At 48.3% G+C, this 14,656-nt stretch overlaps 1 protein-coding gene across 1 annotated transcript in view; it reads right to left on the minus strand.

Annotated features, from left to right (window-relative positions):
• The window catches only part of FOXO6 (forkhead box O6), a 158,998-nt gene that overhangs the window by 2,396 nt on the left and 141,946 nt on the right, over positions 1 to 14,656 (minus strand). The window lies entirely within an intron of this gene.

Consider the following 14,656-nt stretch of genomic DNA (forward strand, 5'->3'; position numbering starts at 1 on the left):
AAGGTTGGGAAACCCGGATAACCTGGGTTGCCCAAAGAGAACTGTCTCCAGCTTTATAAACCAGTTGCAATTTTGTGAATTCTGTTGCGACACCTCTGACTTCCTCAGGTTGCGGGTTAGATCTACAGATAGCTGATGGAACGGCGGCATGTGATTTTTGATGATTCCCCTTTTCCACTGCAGATCTCCAATTGCCTTCTCAGCCTATTCCTTGTAGTCCCCTATCCCCCTCCCCGGGAAGCAGCATTTTAGGGAGCAGGACGGGGGAGACAAGAAAGTCCTGTTCTGCTGCCTCAACTCCCTCACATCAGCAAAAATGACTGCTTGACCCAACCTCTCATTTCCTTCTAAACAGTTTTGTACTTCCAGCTCCTGACAGGTGCCAGTCTTCATTATCCAACCCAAGCGGCACTAGATTGCAAGGATTGCCCTGAATGTCCCTTTCCACAAAAGCTGCTCTCTGGGGGAATGGCCATCTTTCCACCTCGCTCAACCATTTCATCAGTCGGGCTTGGCACCCTGGCCGGTTACGGAGTGCCCCATTCAGCGACTCAGCAACGGAAAGGCCTCGCAGGTCTCCCATTCCCATGGCAAACAAAAGCTCTTGCAGCTGCTGGCGCACTCTGCTGCCAGGGCTCCCTGACATCTGATACATTTTTTTTTTTTACACTATCCAAAAAAGCAAAGCGTCGATGCTGCAAAATGGAGCCAGAGGAGGAGCCCCACCTTTTCTCGGCTCCCGGAGACGCTTTTCATTCCTAATGCCCGGCGGGCAAAGAGAAGCAGCGGGGAATTCGATCCGTGACAGGCGTGGGATGCTGGGAAACTCTTGCCTGTGACCTGTGGATTATGCCTCTGCTGCCATCCAAGGGAATTTTCCCATGGAATTCTCAGTGGGGCTCTGCACAGCTGATTAGTCTGCCAGACAATAGCATGTGTCAGAGCAAAGCCCTCCCCACCCCCCAGCAAACACGGCCAGCAGGAGAAAACAGAGAGGAAGGGTGGATTCTCAAGCCTGTCGCAAAAATGTTTGCATCCCATCCTTTCTCGAGAGGGGAGGAACTAGCCCTGGAGATGGAGGAGGAGCTATGCTGCAGCTACACTAGTAACCAGGGCGGCGTCAGAGATCAAGTGTTGAACTTGGACTGCCAGATCCTGAGTTCAAATTCAAGCTCTCCTGTAAAGTTCAGAGGGTCCAATTTGACAATACATGGGAGATCAGCAATTGTGATCCCCGCCTCTCCCCTCCTTTCTAAAAAAAAAAAAAAGTTCAAAGCTATCATGGAGAGGAAGAACAAATCTAATCAGGGCTGCAGTGTTTGAAGAAGAAGAAGAAGATATTGGATTTATATCCCACCCTCCACTCCGAAGAGTCTCAGAGCGGCTCACAATCTCCTTTACCTTCCTCCCCCACAACAGACACCCTGTGAGGTGGGTGGGGCTGGAGAGGGCTCTCACAGCAGCTGCCCTTTCAAGGACAACCTCTGCCAGAGCTATGGCTGACCCAAGGCCATGGCAGCAGGTGCAAGTGGAGGAGTGGGGAATCAAACCCGGTTCTCCTAGATAAGAGTCTGCACACTTAACCACTACACCAAACTGTTTGGGGGAAAATGGTAAGAGGGGTAGGTTCAGAAACCATAGAATTGTACTGAGGAAATCATATAGGGCAAGGGTGGCCAAACTTGCGCAATGTAAGAGCCACATAGAACATCAGATGTTTGAGAACTCCAAGACAAGAACGTCAGATGTTTGAGAGGAGGGAGGAGTAGAAAGAAATCAACTTTAACTTTAAATGCATTCTCCAGGTCACCAGCTGGCTTGGCATGGAAACGTGATATAAAGAGACAAATGCCTTTTCCAAGATGGCTGACGGAGCAGCAAGGGCTTCAAGAGCTGCACAATATGTTTGAAAGAGCCACATGTGGCTCCTGAGCCACAGTTTGGCCACCCTGATACAGGGTATCTTGACAATGTCAATAGGAGACGGCTGTAGACCTAAAGAGAGCGACCATGTTGTCAGGGTTATTGTTGGACTAGAAGGTGCAAGATCCGGGTGCTAATCCCTGCACTCTGCCATGGAAGCTCACTGGATGACCCTGGTTAGTCACTCTCTTTCATCCTAACCTATATCACAGTACTGTTTTGGCACGGATAGAACGGAGGAGAGTGGAAGAAGGCTGGAAGTTGTTTGGGGGGAAAGATAAACACGATGACAGATCTCCCTCTCATTTTAAACTGCATACTACAGTGGCAGGGGAGGGAGCTCCTGATTTGGTCTGAGGCTTCATTGCAGGAGAGAACTGAGCTCTACCCCAGAGAGTCTGTTGTTATAATCTCACCGTGGTGGCTCTGGTTACCCTGCAATTACTCTGTCTAATGCGGCCCTAAGTATTGTTATAATTCCAGCAAAGGAGACGGTGCCTGATGAAGGGTGCAGTGGAACACCCAAACTTGCATATTCCTTCCTCAGCTGGTGATTTCTCTCTCATTTTTTAATGAGAGGCTTGTTCTGGGAGCCTGGAACCAGAGTGGCAATCAGCAAGGCCTGGGGGCGAGTCCAATGAGCGAGTGAGCAAAAGGGTAGGACAGGAGACGGGCAGGAGTTGGCAGGAATGGCCGAGGAGTCTGCGGAGGGGTTCGGTGTCCTGCCTTTGCCCAGAGGCATGCTAACGAGCAGGCGGGCGAGTTACAGGCCCCATAGATCATATTATGTAATGGCTTCCTTCTCTGCACTTCATTTATTTGGAGATTGCTTGCAGGCTGGCACCGTGCCAGGAGCCACCAAATCCAAGTCTACAGAAATCAATCTTGCGCTGACTGATTAAGCCGTGTTTAGAACTAATTGCTCCTTCGTGTGTGGGGAGAATAAATTATGGGCTTTCATCTCAGCATCTTTAAAAGGCGGTGGCAGGTAGGGTCTAGGCGGTTAACCCCTTCCCTCCTGCCACTCGAAATCAGCCAGCGTGTCAGGCAAGAAGCACCTGGGAAAAGGCAGAGAACCTGGAGTTTGGTTTTTTAGCCACAGGGTTAGTCCAAGGATTGCTTGTCGATACCCGCCCTGAATGCCTTCCTTTGGCTGGATCTCTTCCTAGGGCGAGAAAGCCACAGTAACAGAAGGGGGGACCATTAGGGGGCAATACTCCCTATAAGCTATGGAGTCTTGTGAGGAAAAATTCTGCTTCTTGAGCAACTGGCATTAAAGTTGTGAGCTTCTGCATAAATTTCGCTCTGGGCCCATTCTTCCTGAGCTAAGACAAAAATGTGTGAGCTGCAGGCTAAAAAAACAGTGAGCTACCTCACACTAACTCAGCTTAGAGGGAATACTGGTTGGGGACACTAGAAGAGAGCTCAAGATAGCCTTTTTGTACTCCGTGGCACACTCCTTGCAGATAGCACCAGGATCCTGAAGGTCTGTCAGCTGTCAGAAATGTGTCCTTCTGTCTCTAGGGTTGCCAGACACCAGCAGGGGGTGGGAGGGAGCTCTCCAGGAGTGGATGGGGCGGGGCAACATTGCCTCATGCCATGTCCTCGACGTGATGATGCCACTTTCATGCGACATCATCACGTTAGGGACATCCAGGCTCGTGGCTGGTGGTGCACAGGAACCCACAAAATCAAGGGATCCCCCACTCCCCTCTGGGGGCTGGCAACCCTATGCTGTTCCTTTGCATAGAGGCTAACAGCATCAAAGAGGGCCACTGAAGCTTCTCGTGGCATAGAGGTAAATAAAGTCATTTGGGAATTGCTGCTGATCATACTGGTCTTAAAGGGCCAGCTAGAGGGACCCATTTAAAAGCTGGGACCTCTAGGCTTCTAGGCTCAGCTCCTCTGTGCCCAATGACCCTGACTTCATACTTCAGCTAGGGCTGCCCACAAGGCTGGGTGAGAAATGCTCAGCCCCTTTAACAGAGGTTGAATCCAGGGATATGAGCAGCTGAATGCTCATTTACCTCACAGCACAGAGGTAAATAATATTCCTTTGATTCGTTATATTTCTTTGCTCCTGAGAGCCAGTTTGGTGTAGTGGTTAATGCACGGACTCTTAACCGGGAGAACCAGGTTTGATTTCCCACACCTCCACTTACAGCTGCTGGAATCGCCTTGGATCAGCCATAGCTCTCACAGAGCTGTCCTTGAAAGAGCAGCTTCTGTGAGAGCACTCTCAGCCCCACCTGTCTCACAGGGACCGATTTCCCACTAGCCTTACCCCGCTCTCACTCTCCTCTTCTCTGCAGGGCTCCCGTAGCATTTTACACAAGCTGCAACTAGCTTCGCTTCTTTTGCACAGCAAACAGAAACCAGTTTTTAGAGGGTCTTGCTTGCTGCATGAAAGAGGCAGAGCGAGTTGCAGCCTTGGGGCAGCTTGTGCGAAATCCGATGGAAGCCCTGCTGAGAAGTGGAGAGTGATGGCGAGGTAAGGCTAGTGGGAAATCGATCACGGTTTCTGTTGTGGGGGAAGAAGATAATGGAGATTGTAAGCTGCTCAGAGATTCAGAGTGGAGGATGGAGTATAAATCCAATTTCTTCTTCTTCTTCTTCCATGCCCAGTCTTTCTCGACTTACATCCTTCTCCTGTCCTTCATGTCATCCTCCCAACAACCCTGCTAAGCAGATATAGATGGAAATGTGTGACTGGCCCAAGGCTTCTCGGCAAACTCAAATGGCCGAGCGGGGAATTGAATGTGGGCTTCCCCAGGTTTTAGTCTGACACTCTAACCACTACACAGCACACAGAATCATATACTGTTCTAGGAAAGGGACAGTCTATTTTGTTCCACATCTGCTGGCACTCCGAACTGCAGGTCAGCTAGTCAGTACCACCTGTCAGGGTAGAGGACCTCTAGAAGCAAGCACTGGTGAGCCCTGAAATCTGCTACTGGGCAGCAAGCAGACATTTCCACCAGTCCCCTCCCCATTCCCCAAGTGGTAACCCCAGCAGCAGGACAGGATGGCCAGAAAGGTGGTCAGTGAAGGTTACCTCATCCTCCCTCCAAAACCTGGACCCATGGGCTCATGTTAGGTATTTGGCGATACACTTAGTCTCAAGAAACCGAAACCCTTTAATTAAACCCTGTTCATACGTTACAACCAACACACGTACAATCGGCGTACACTTGCTTTTTCAGTATGCACACATTGAATAACTTTCATCCGACATTCAATGTCTGCCCAGCTGAATGTGTAGTTGAAACAGTGCGTTTATCCAGGGACTGTTCCCCCTCTTTAATGGGTTGAAGTGAATGCACACCAGCTCTTTCTTACAAACGCATGCATGTATATGCAGAGTGCCTGTGCACAGAACTCATTATAATGTTTGAAGGAGTCTAGAGAAGAACACCCGATGAACTTCAGGAGGGAGTGTATTCTGTTCTAGGCTTCCTGAGTCATCCCTGGCTGATGGCAGGGGGTGGGGTGAGAACTCTTAAGAGATTTGGGGGTGGAGCCTGGATAGGACAGGGACCTTAGTGGGGTCCAGTGCCATAGACTCCACCCTCCAAAGAAGCCATTTTCTCCAGGGGAACTGAAATCAGTAGTCTGGAGATGAGCTGAAATCCAGGTGATCCCCAGGTCCCACCTGAAGGTTGGCATTCCTACTCAGCTCAAAGCAGGCCTGTAGCCAGGATTTTAAAAGTCAGGGGCATATTAAAAAGTCAGGGGGCACTTAACAGCTCACATCCCCTGGCTGCTGTGGCCGTGACCCAGGGTGCCCGACTTTCCCTCCCCCCATCTCCCCACCCTCGCCACTTGGGGGCCAGCAGAGGTGAACGCTGAAAGCCAAGAGCCATCCCCTCCCTCCCCAGTGATTTAAATTGCATAGGAGGGGCACCCGGGAGCAACCACTGCCTCTCCCACACCATTTCAAGGTCTGGGAGGAGCAGTGGCTGATCCTAAGTACCTCTCCCATGCAATTTAAATCATGGGGGGAAGGACGGGGCAGCCCCCAGCTTCTCAGCTTTCATCCCCGTGGTAGTAGCAGTGGGGAGATGGAAGGTCAGGGGCACCCGACAGGAAGCCGGGGCAGGACCCCCACAGGCCCCCCTGCAGCTACAGGCCTGGCTCAGATGCATATTTCCCACCCACCCCCAAAAGTCCAGGTATTGCTTATGCAGGAAGTTAGGTGTTCAGTGCTATTCACAATCCTGAAAAGCAACTCCTGAGGCTATGGTGTAGGGAAGTGTGGCTCAGACTAAACCCCGATCACACTCCGTCTGATTCTCCTCAGCCTCACTCTGCAGGAAGCTTGAAGAGGAGGCATGACAGAATAGCAGCTCTCTTTAGTTCGAAGCACTCTGAAAGCAGGTGTGGAACCAAAAGCAAAATCCTCCCCCCACAATTGAATTCACATGTAACCAGATTCAGTGGGACCTCATAGGAGCAAAGCTCCTGAACCTTTCCGAGGGTCCCCCTCCTCCTTCCCACCTTGTCCATTGAATAGCAGGTGCAGCTGCATAACAATCCCTGAATGAGCTCCACCACCTATTTTTCTACAAAACAACCCCTGATTGTAACTATTATACCTGGATTCATATGTAACTATTAATACATTTTGTTTTGGAATTTCAACATTCAAAGATAACTGCTGCCCTCCCCCCCCTCCCCCGGTGAATGAACTGATAGACAATAAGAATCGATTGGTAAAATAAATAACTTTTGCAGATTTCAAACCACTCCATGACAGGTTCGCTGAAATGCAAACCAAAAAGGAATTAGGGCTTATGAAGGTATAGATTCGAATGGCTACAATATTCCAGATCCACCTCTCCACCCCATAAACAGCTTCTGCTCTAAACAGCATCAGTGGTATTCTGACAATCATTCCAGCTCCTTATTTCAAGGCTGGCTGTGCAGGAATTTGGGAGGCTTGGCTGCAAGCAAGGTTGGGGTTAGGGATGATTTTGAATCTCTTCTTCCTCTGGTTGAGGGGAGGGACATTTTAATTTCTCTGCTTCCTTGAATGTATTGAACCCACAATTTTTCTATCTTGCCACCTTTTCCTGTTTCCTTATGCTGATGCACCTGTGTCAAAGGCAGGGCTCATTTGGGGGAAGTGCTCACGAGAGCGGAGTTCTGGAACCTCTAAATCAGGAATGGCCAGGGGTGGCCAAACTCTGGAACCTCTAAATCAGGGGTGGCCAATGCAAGAGCCACATAGAATAAATGTCAGATGTTGGAGAGCCACAAGACATGAACGTTAGAAGTCGGAAGGAAGGAAGGAAGGAAGGAAGGAAGGAAGGAAGGAAGGAAGGAAGGAAGGAAGGAAGGAAGGAAGGAAGGAAGGAAGGAAGGAAGGAAGGAAGGAAGGAAGGAAGGAAGGGGGATGGGGGAGGGAGAGGTGAAAAGAAAGCAATTTTAAATGTGTTCTCCAAGCTGCTGGCTGGCTTGGCTTGGAGGAGTGATTTAAAGACAGAAATACCTTCTCCAAGCCAGCCAATGGGGCAGTGGGGACTTTGAGAGCAACACAATATGTGTTAGAGCCACATGTGGCTCCCAAGCCACAGTTTGGCCACCCCTGCTCTAAACTGTATTGTACTCTTTCTTTCTTATCCCCCCCCCCCAAAAAAAAACCCCAACTCTTGCTTCTGGGCTCCATTGTTCAAATCCCCAGTGAGAATTTTGCTGAACTCTTAAGATTTGACAAACTTTCTATTTTTCCCCACAAAAAATGGGGAAATAACCAAAACATATAATGCAGACAGATAGAAATTTTCATCATGCCACTGTGGCCACATAGGAAAAAGTCATTTTAAATTATGAGGGAAGTGAGGTTTTATTGTGATCATTATAATTCAAGAAGCTTATTAAGGTAGATGCTGAGCTAATGCAGTCGGATTAGAACGGATAAAAGGAAGTACTTCTTCACCCAAAGGGTGATTAACATGTGGAATTCACTGCCACAGGAGGTGGTAGCAGCTACAAGCATAGCCAGCTTCAAGAGGGGATTGGATAAAAATATGGAGCAGAGATCCATCAGTGGCTATTAGCCACAGTGTGTGTGTGTGTGTGTGTGTGTGTGTGTGTATATATATATATATATATATATATATATATATATGTGTGTGTGTGTGTGTGTGTGTGTGTGTGTGTGTAGAGAGAGAGAGAGATGATAGATAGACAGACAGACAGACAGACAGACAGACATATATTGGCCACTGTGTGACACAGAGTGTTGGATTGGATGGGCCATTGGCCTGATCCAACATGGCTTCTCTTATGTTCTTATGATATAATTTAGTACACCTTCCGGTGATGTCAGGGGTGTGTTGCATATGCAAATGAGTCATGTGCTAATGAGGTCTGGCACCTCTTTTTCTACTAAATGACCCCTGGCCAAAGGTAGACATTGTTCCTACCCAAAGCATGTGCTCTACCACTGAGCCACAGCCCCTTCCCAAAATGTGGCCATATGACCCTGCTTGATACTGAATCAGGCTATTGATCGCTCTAGCTCAGTATTGCTTGCTCTGACTGGCAGCTGCTCTCCAAGGTTTTGGGCATTGAAAAGTCTTTCTCCAGTGCCTGCCACCTGGGACTCTTTCGCTGGTGATACCAGAGATGAACCCAAAGCTATACCACTGAGCTGTCACCCCTCTGCAAGTTGCTTCTCCAGCTTCCTTGGATTGATTCAGGTTATGCCACGGCTGTGGCAGTGCACCCCAACAACTGGGAAGGAGATGCCCATTTTGCTAGCCCTCTGAGCTATCTGATGCGAGGATTATGCAAGCAGTCAGCCCAGGCTGTGCCATTGTTTTGACAGTGAGCCTCAAAGGTCTGGCTGTCAGCAGGAACGGCGGTGTCCCAGCTATGTGCTACGCAAAAGGCCTGCCTCCTTTTCTGTCAGCTGCCACAGAAGTGTCTAACCTTATGATATGCGGAATACTGTCTTTATTGAGGCTGGAAGCCGCCTCAGGATTCCTCTGCTTCATTATTTCTTTGCTTGTTTACTGCATTTATATCTCACTTTTTCCTCCCCAGTGAAGACCAAAAGTGGCTTACATCACTCTCCCCTCCATTTACAACTCTCTGAGCTAAGTTACGATGAGTGTGTGACTATTCCAAGATCACCTAATGAGCTTTCATGGCACAGGAGAGATTCAAACTCAGGTCTCCCAGATCCTAGTCCAAGACTCTACCACACTGGATAACTAGGGCTGCCAAGCCCCCAGTCCGGGCGAGGGTTCGTCCACCTAACTCACCGGCCCACATTGGTACCATAGAGTTTTCCCCTCCCAAATAGCTAGAGCATAGAGTTTCCTCGGAAACGCCTAGAGCAGCCACGAGCAACGGCATGATGATGTCACTTCCGGGTGACATCATTGCCAAGTCTCCTCTGCGGAGCAGAAGCTAACACTAGCTGTACCAAGATTACAAAGCATAAATGTGTCAAACACATAAATAAGTTGTTTCCACTGGGCTCTTCCAGATAGGACTTTGGCGGGGTGGGCGGGTAGGTAAATGAATTGTCCCTACACGTGTCAATTCTTGGGTTATGCAGCCGTCTTCCAGTGAAGGATGCCCAGATCAGCCATGTCATGACATGAGGCAAAGAAGTGGCCTCAGGCATAAGTTTCCAGAAGTGGCACCATTTCTTTGCCTCCCATCCCCGTCTTTGTGCATCTTTTATGTTTGTGTGTGTGTTTTAAAGTATGTGTGGCATTCTGACTTTTTGCTTCTGGTACATGACAAGAGAAGAGACAAGAGGAAAGACCCCCAATATTTTATGCCTGTATTAAAGTACTGAGGAGGACGTTTTAGAAAAACCCTGAAAGCAGAGCTGCTGCTGCTCTTAGCTCCTATCACAGCCCTCCTACAAGGGGTTCAGAGCAGCATTTGCAATTCATCCCCCCCTCGTCTGTTCTATCTTCACAACAACCCTGCAAGATAAGCTAGGTTGAAAGGGCATGGCTGCCAACCTCCAGACGATGGCTGGAAATCTCCCACTATTATAATTGATTTCCAGACAATCAAGATCAGTTCCCCCGGAGAAATGGCTGCATTGGAAGGTGGACTCCATGGCATTCTCTCCAACGTGACATTCTCCTTCCCCTCCCCAAACCCCACCCTCCTTAGGCTCCACCTCCCAAAATCTTCAAATATTTCCCAACTCAGAGCTGGCAATCCTGGGGGGAGGGGAATAAGAACTGGCCCAAGGTTCAGCTTCATGGCAGAGAGGAGACCAGCATTCAGGTTTCCTCAGTCCACTTTGAACTCCACAGCGTACATATCAATGTTTCCCAGAAAAGGGTGGAGGAATGTGGACGACAGAGGTGAACAGAGCAACTATGGGGTACATGCCTTGTGACTAACCTCTCCCCCGTTAGTCATGAAAACAGACCCATTCCCCCACCCAGTGTTCTCATAAAATTACACCAGAACGCTATGCTCACACAGGGTTGAACCACTTTGGCATTTCCCAGCGCTCTGAACATTTCACTTATACCTCTGACAGGAACACTGAACTGGGGGTAGGGGGAAAGTCTCCACTCATGTGACCACAGTTTAAATGGTTGCCTCAGGGGCCTGTCTGAGCAGGTGAGGCAACATGCGGCAGCCTCCATGGCCGGAAGGGGCAGGGAAGGGGCAAGCAAGGACAGGCACACAGACGCCTGTGAGGTAACGGTGAGGCCGTCTGGAAGCTTCTCTGCCCTGAAATTCTCTTGCAGCCGTAAGCAAGGCGAGGGGGAGCTGTTGATCAAAATGCCTCGACAGCCTGAGCCCTGGCTGGCTTTTTGCCTTTGAAGCCCACAAATGAGACACTTTGCCTTTTCAAGGATTTGGCATGGAGCCCCAGGCCTCATTCGGCATCTGCAGGGATGAAGGAAGCTTGTCTGGGCTCCTGAAAGAGATGGAAGGAACTGGAAAGGCTTCCTTCTTTTACTGTCATGGTCAGGCCAGGTGAAGGCAGATTTCTGCCAAGCAGTGACTGGCACAGAACAGGATTGGGGGGGCCGGGGGCTGCAGCCACCTCCTCCCCAACGAAGATTCATTAAAAACGAAAAGGCCACAGTCATTAAGGCTCAGCTTGGCCTCGCCAAGGAGCCGGCATTGACTCTGTGAAGGACTGTGTGGGCACTGCACGGCTGACCAAGAACGGCGGGTGCAGAGGTGGGGGGGAGATGGGGAAAGCAGGCTTAATTAGCACAAGGGAAAGGAGCTCATTTGTGCTGCTTGCTGCCTCCACAGTAACCAAGGGTCAGATGCTCTCACCCTCTGGGGAACTGCTGGACAGCGAGACTTCTGCGTTCCTGATGCCATGCTACACAGTTATGGGAGCTGTGGTACTGGTTGGTGGGCTCTTCTCTGAGTGTTCTATGGACTCAGAGAGAAGAGATGCACTCAAGGATCTCCTCGGATCCTCAGCCAGGATCATCCAAGAGAGCTCTCTCAGCACTGTCTGGCACCTTTGTCAACATGAGAGCTGAGGGTAAATGGCAAACGCCTGCCCATGATGGCCAGCCTCACAGCAGTGGCTGTGGAGGTCAAAGATCAATTTAAGCTCTGATGCAGCGTGACTACACTTTCCCCGTGAAATTTCCTGGGGAAACAGCTCAGGATTCCTGATCAACACATACATACCAAGATACTCTCGGCCTGTGTGCCTTTCTGTCCTTTGTCTTGTCTCCTCCAGTTATGCAGTTTAGCAGTGTTCCAACGCTACTATGCGAGACTGGCTGATTATTATTATTAGAACTGTCACAGTCAGACATTTGACTGGTAGATAATGTTCTGCAATTTGAGATCTAGTAAGGTTACCATGTTTTGAAAAGCAAAAAAAGAGGGCATATTTCCCGATGGACTACTTCAAACAACTGACCACTGTCTCGTTTTAAATATCCCTACTATTTAAGCTGAAGCTTTCCTTGACTGGGGGACTATCAGGCAAAACAGGCTCAGCCTCCCAACCCCAAAAGACAACATTTTCATCAGTTTGTTTAAAAGAGCCCCAAAGATGACAGACATGTTATCTAAAAAGAGGACATCTGGTAACCCTAAAATCTAGTCAAATTCTTGGGAGCTGCAGATGTATCTTCACAAGATCCTTGCAGTTCCAAGTAATATCATCTTCTGGAGCTGAACTGATGTTATTTGTTCAACACCCAGAATGTCCAGGCATTTTTTGAGACTTCTAGGCACTGCTCCAAGGGCTCCAATGACAACTGACACAATGGCCACCTTCTTCTCCCAGAGGCACTCTAACTCTATTCATAGGCCTTGGTATTTAGTGATCTTCTCCTGTTCTTTCTTTTCTGTTCTGCTGTCTTCTGGGATTGCACTGTCAATGATCCAAGTTCTATTTCTCATTTTTTTCCTGCAATTCTGATATCAGGGGTATTGTGCTCCAGGTGGTCGACTGCTTCATCCTTTGTCTTGAAAATTGACAACTGCTGTTATCACTGGTCTTCTGAATCTTAACTTTCAAATTATTCATTTTGAACGCCTGTTCACGTGCGGCTAGAATGAGTCCTGTTTCTTTCTTCAAGTGCCCATTTTGGAGCCACTTCCAGCAGGGCTGGCCCTGCCACTAGGCAAACTAGTCAATCGCCTAGGGTGCTGGCTTTCTGGGGGCACCGAATTGGATGCCCCCCCCCATGTAACTTGGTGACATTATCAGTGTGGGAGGGGGAGTGCCATAAGTTAACCTAGCCTAGGATGCCAGACAGTCTAGAGCCAGCCCTGACTTCCAGGTGTCAACTTTATTCTCAATATTGCCCATGCAAATGCTTTTCCTTCCAGTTGTCAAAGTGAGTTTTATTGTTGTTGTTAGCTTTGAGTTACTTTAGCACATGTTTGCTATTTGAACTGATGTTCTTCTGAGCTGATATCATCATCATCATCACGGGGAAATCCACAATTCCCTCAAAATCAACATAAACAGTTTAAAACCCTCTTCCCAACTCCCAGTGTATGTTTTCATAGCGATGCATTAGAAATATAATCTGAATAAGACACATTTTTTTTAAGTTCCAAAGCTTTTTCCCCACATGAACAGCCACCTTTTAAAAAGAAGAATAATTGTCTGAAGTTATTCCTTTGAAGTATCCTGCGGTGTCTATTGTGTTTGTGTGTGTGTTTTAAAATATTTATATATACATTTTAAATGCTGTTTTAAGGCCTTGATGTTTGCCACCTTGGGGACCCCACAGGGGTGGAAATGTGGCATATAAATGTTTTAAATGAATAAATAAAACAAAATAAAGAATGGGCATAAAGGTGGGGGTTTTTTCAGGATCATCCAAGTATGAAAGCGATAGACCAGCTGCTATCCTGAGAATCTTTTCCTGGGAGTAAGCCCCAGGGAACCCTACTCACCTGTGCAAACCTACTCACTTCTGTGTAGATCTGCTCCCACAGAAAGCCTGACAAATCTACTGGTGAAAAGGTGGGCAGACTCTGGAGGATTTGTGGCTGAGAAGGCAGGGTATAAAGGTGTAAAATAAGAATTTAAAAAATTAAAAATACCATGCTAGGGCAGATCCTAGCTTCCTCCCAAAAACAACAAAACAGAAATTGTCCTGTTTTAGAAACAGAAGCTCTCATTCTTTTTACAGAAATGCTACACATGCAAAGGGGCTATTTTTGTTCTACGTTTTTTAAAAGAGTTCTTTGGTGGCACAAGCCGGTACTCCAGGTGGTGTGGTACACCCGCTATCCAAATCCTGGCAGGCTACCACCCTGTCAGAACAGGGATAAAATCTGTCTGGTATGTTACGCAGTCAGAAACCAGAGCACCGGCGTCTTGGAATGCATGTGGGTTCCGCCGGCAACTCACTGGTTAGAATAAGAAAGAAACGGGGTGGCAAACACCACTCCCCTTTCCCAGCCAGACTGATACCTGGAGACCAAATGTGAAACTGAAAGCCAACCCGATACTCCATGATCTGGCAGAACATTTCTTTGGACTACATCCCACACACAAACACAAACACACACAGGGCTCAGCCACGTAAATGAGCCTGAACCAGAATCGACAGGAGCCACAAATATTAGAAAAGCAGGTGAAATGCAGCTCCAAACAGGCAAAGCTAAGCCAGGAAGGAAGATGGGCTGCCAGTAGATGGTTTGCAGTGCTCAAATGACCGACTCAGGATTGGGGAACTATCCTCTACTAATTGTGGTTGCCAGCCTCCAGATGGGGCCTGGAGAGCTCCCAGAATTATAACTGATCTTCAGGCCAATAGAAATCATTTTCCCTTGAAGAAAATGGCTGCTTTGGAGGGTGGACTCTATGGCATTATGCTCCATGAGCTCCCTCCCCTCTCCTAACCCTGCCCTCCCCAGGCTCCATCCCCAAATCTCCAGGAATTTCCCAACCTGATGTCGGCAACTGTACTACTATTGGAGAAACTCAAACTCAGAGTCTAGGTCACATAGGGGGAAAAATACATTTGCCCTAAGCAGAAATACTGCACACATTTACTTGGGAGTAAACCCCACTGCATAGAGTGGTACTTCCTTCTGAGCATAGGATCAGGATGTCCAGTGATCCCACTTATTTCAGGGATGAGAGTTGCAGCGCACCATCCCAGGAGGCATTTTGCTAACTCCAAAAATGAAGAAATGTGCAGTTCCTAGAAGAGTATTTGGTGGGAGGAAGCCTCGTAGTTAAATTTGTGGGTTCACAGATAAAGACTTCACATGAAAAGCAACAGCTCTTAAA

This window comes from Heteronotia binoei, chromosome 17 (genome assembly GCF_032191835.1).
Source record: "Heteronotia binoei isolate CCM8104 ecotype False Entrance Well chromosome 17, APGP_CSIRO_Hbin_v1, whole genome shotgun sequence".
Classification (NCBI taxonomy): Eukaryota; Metazoa; Chordata; class Lepidosauria; order Squamata; family Gekkonidae; genus Heteronotia; species Heteronotia binoei.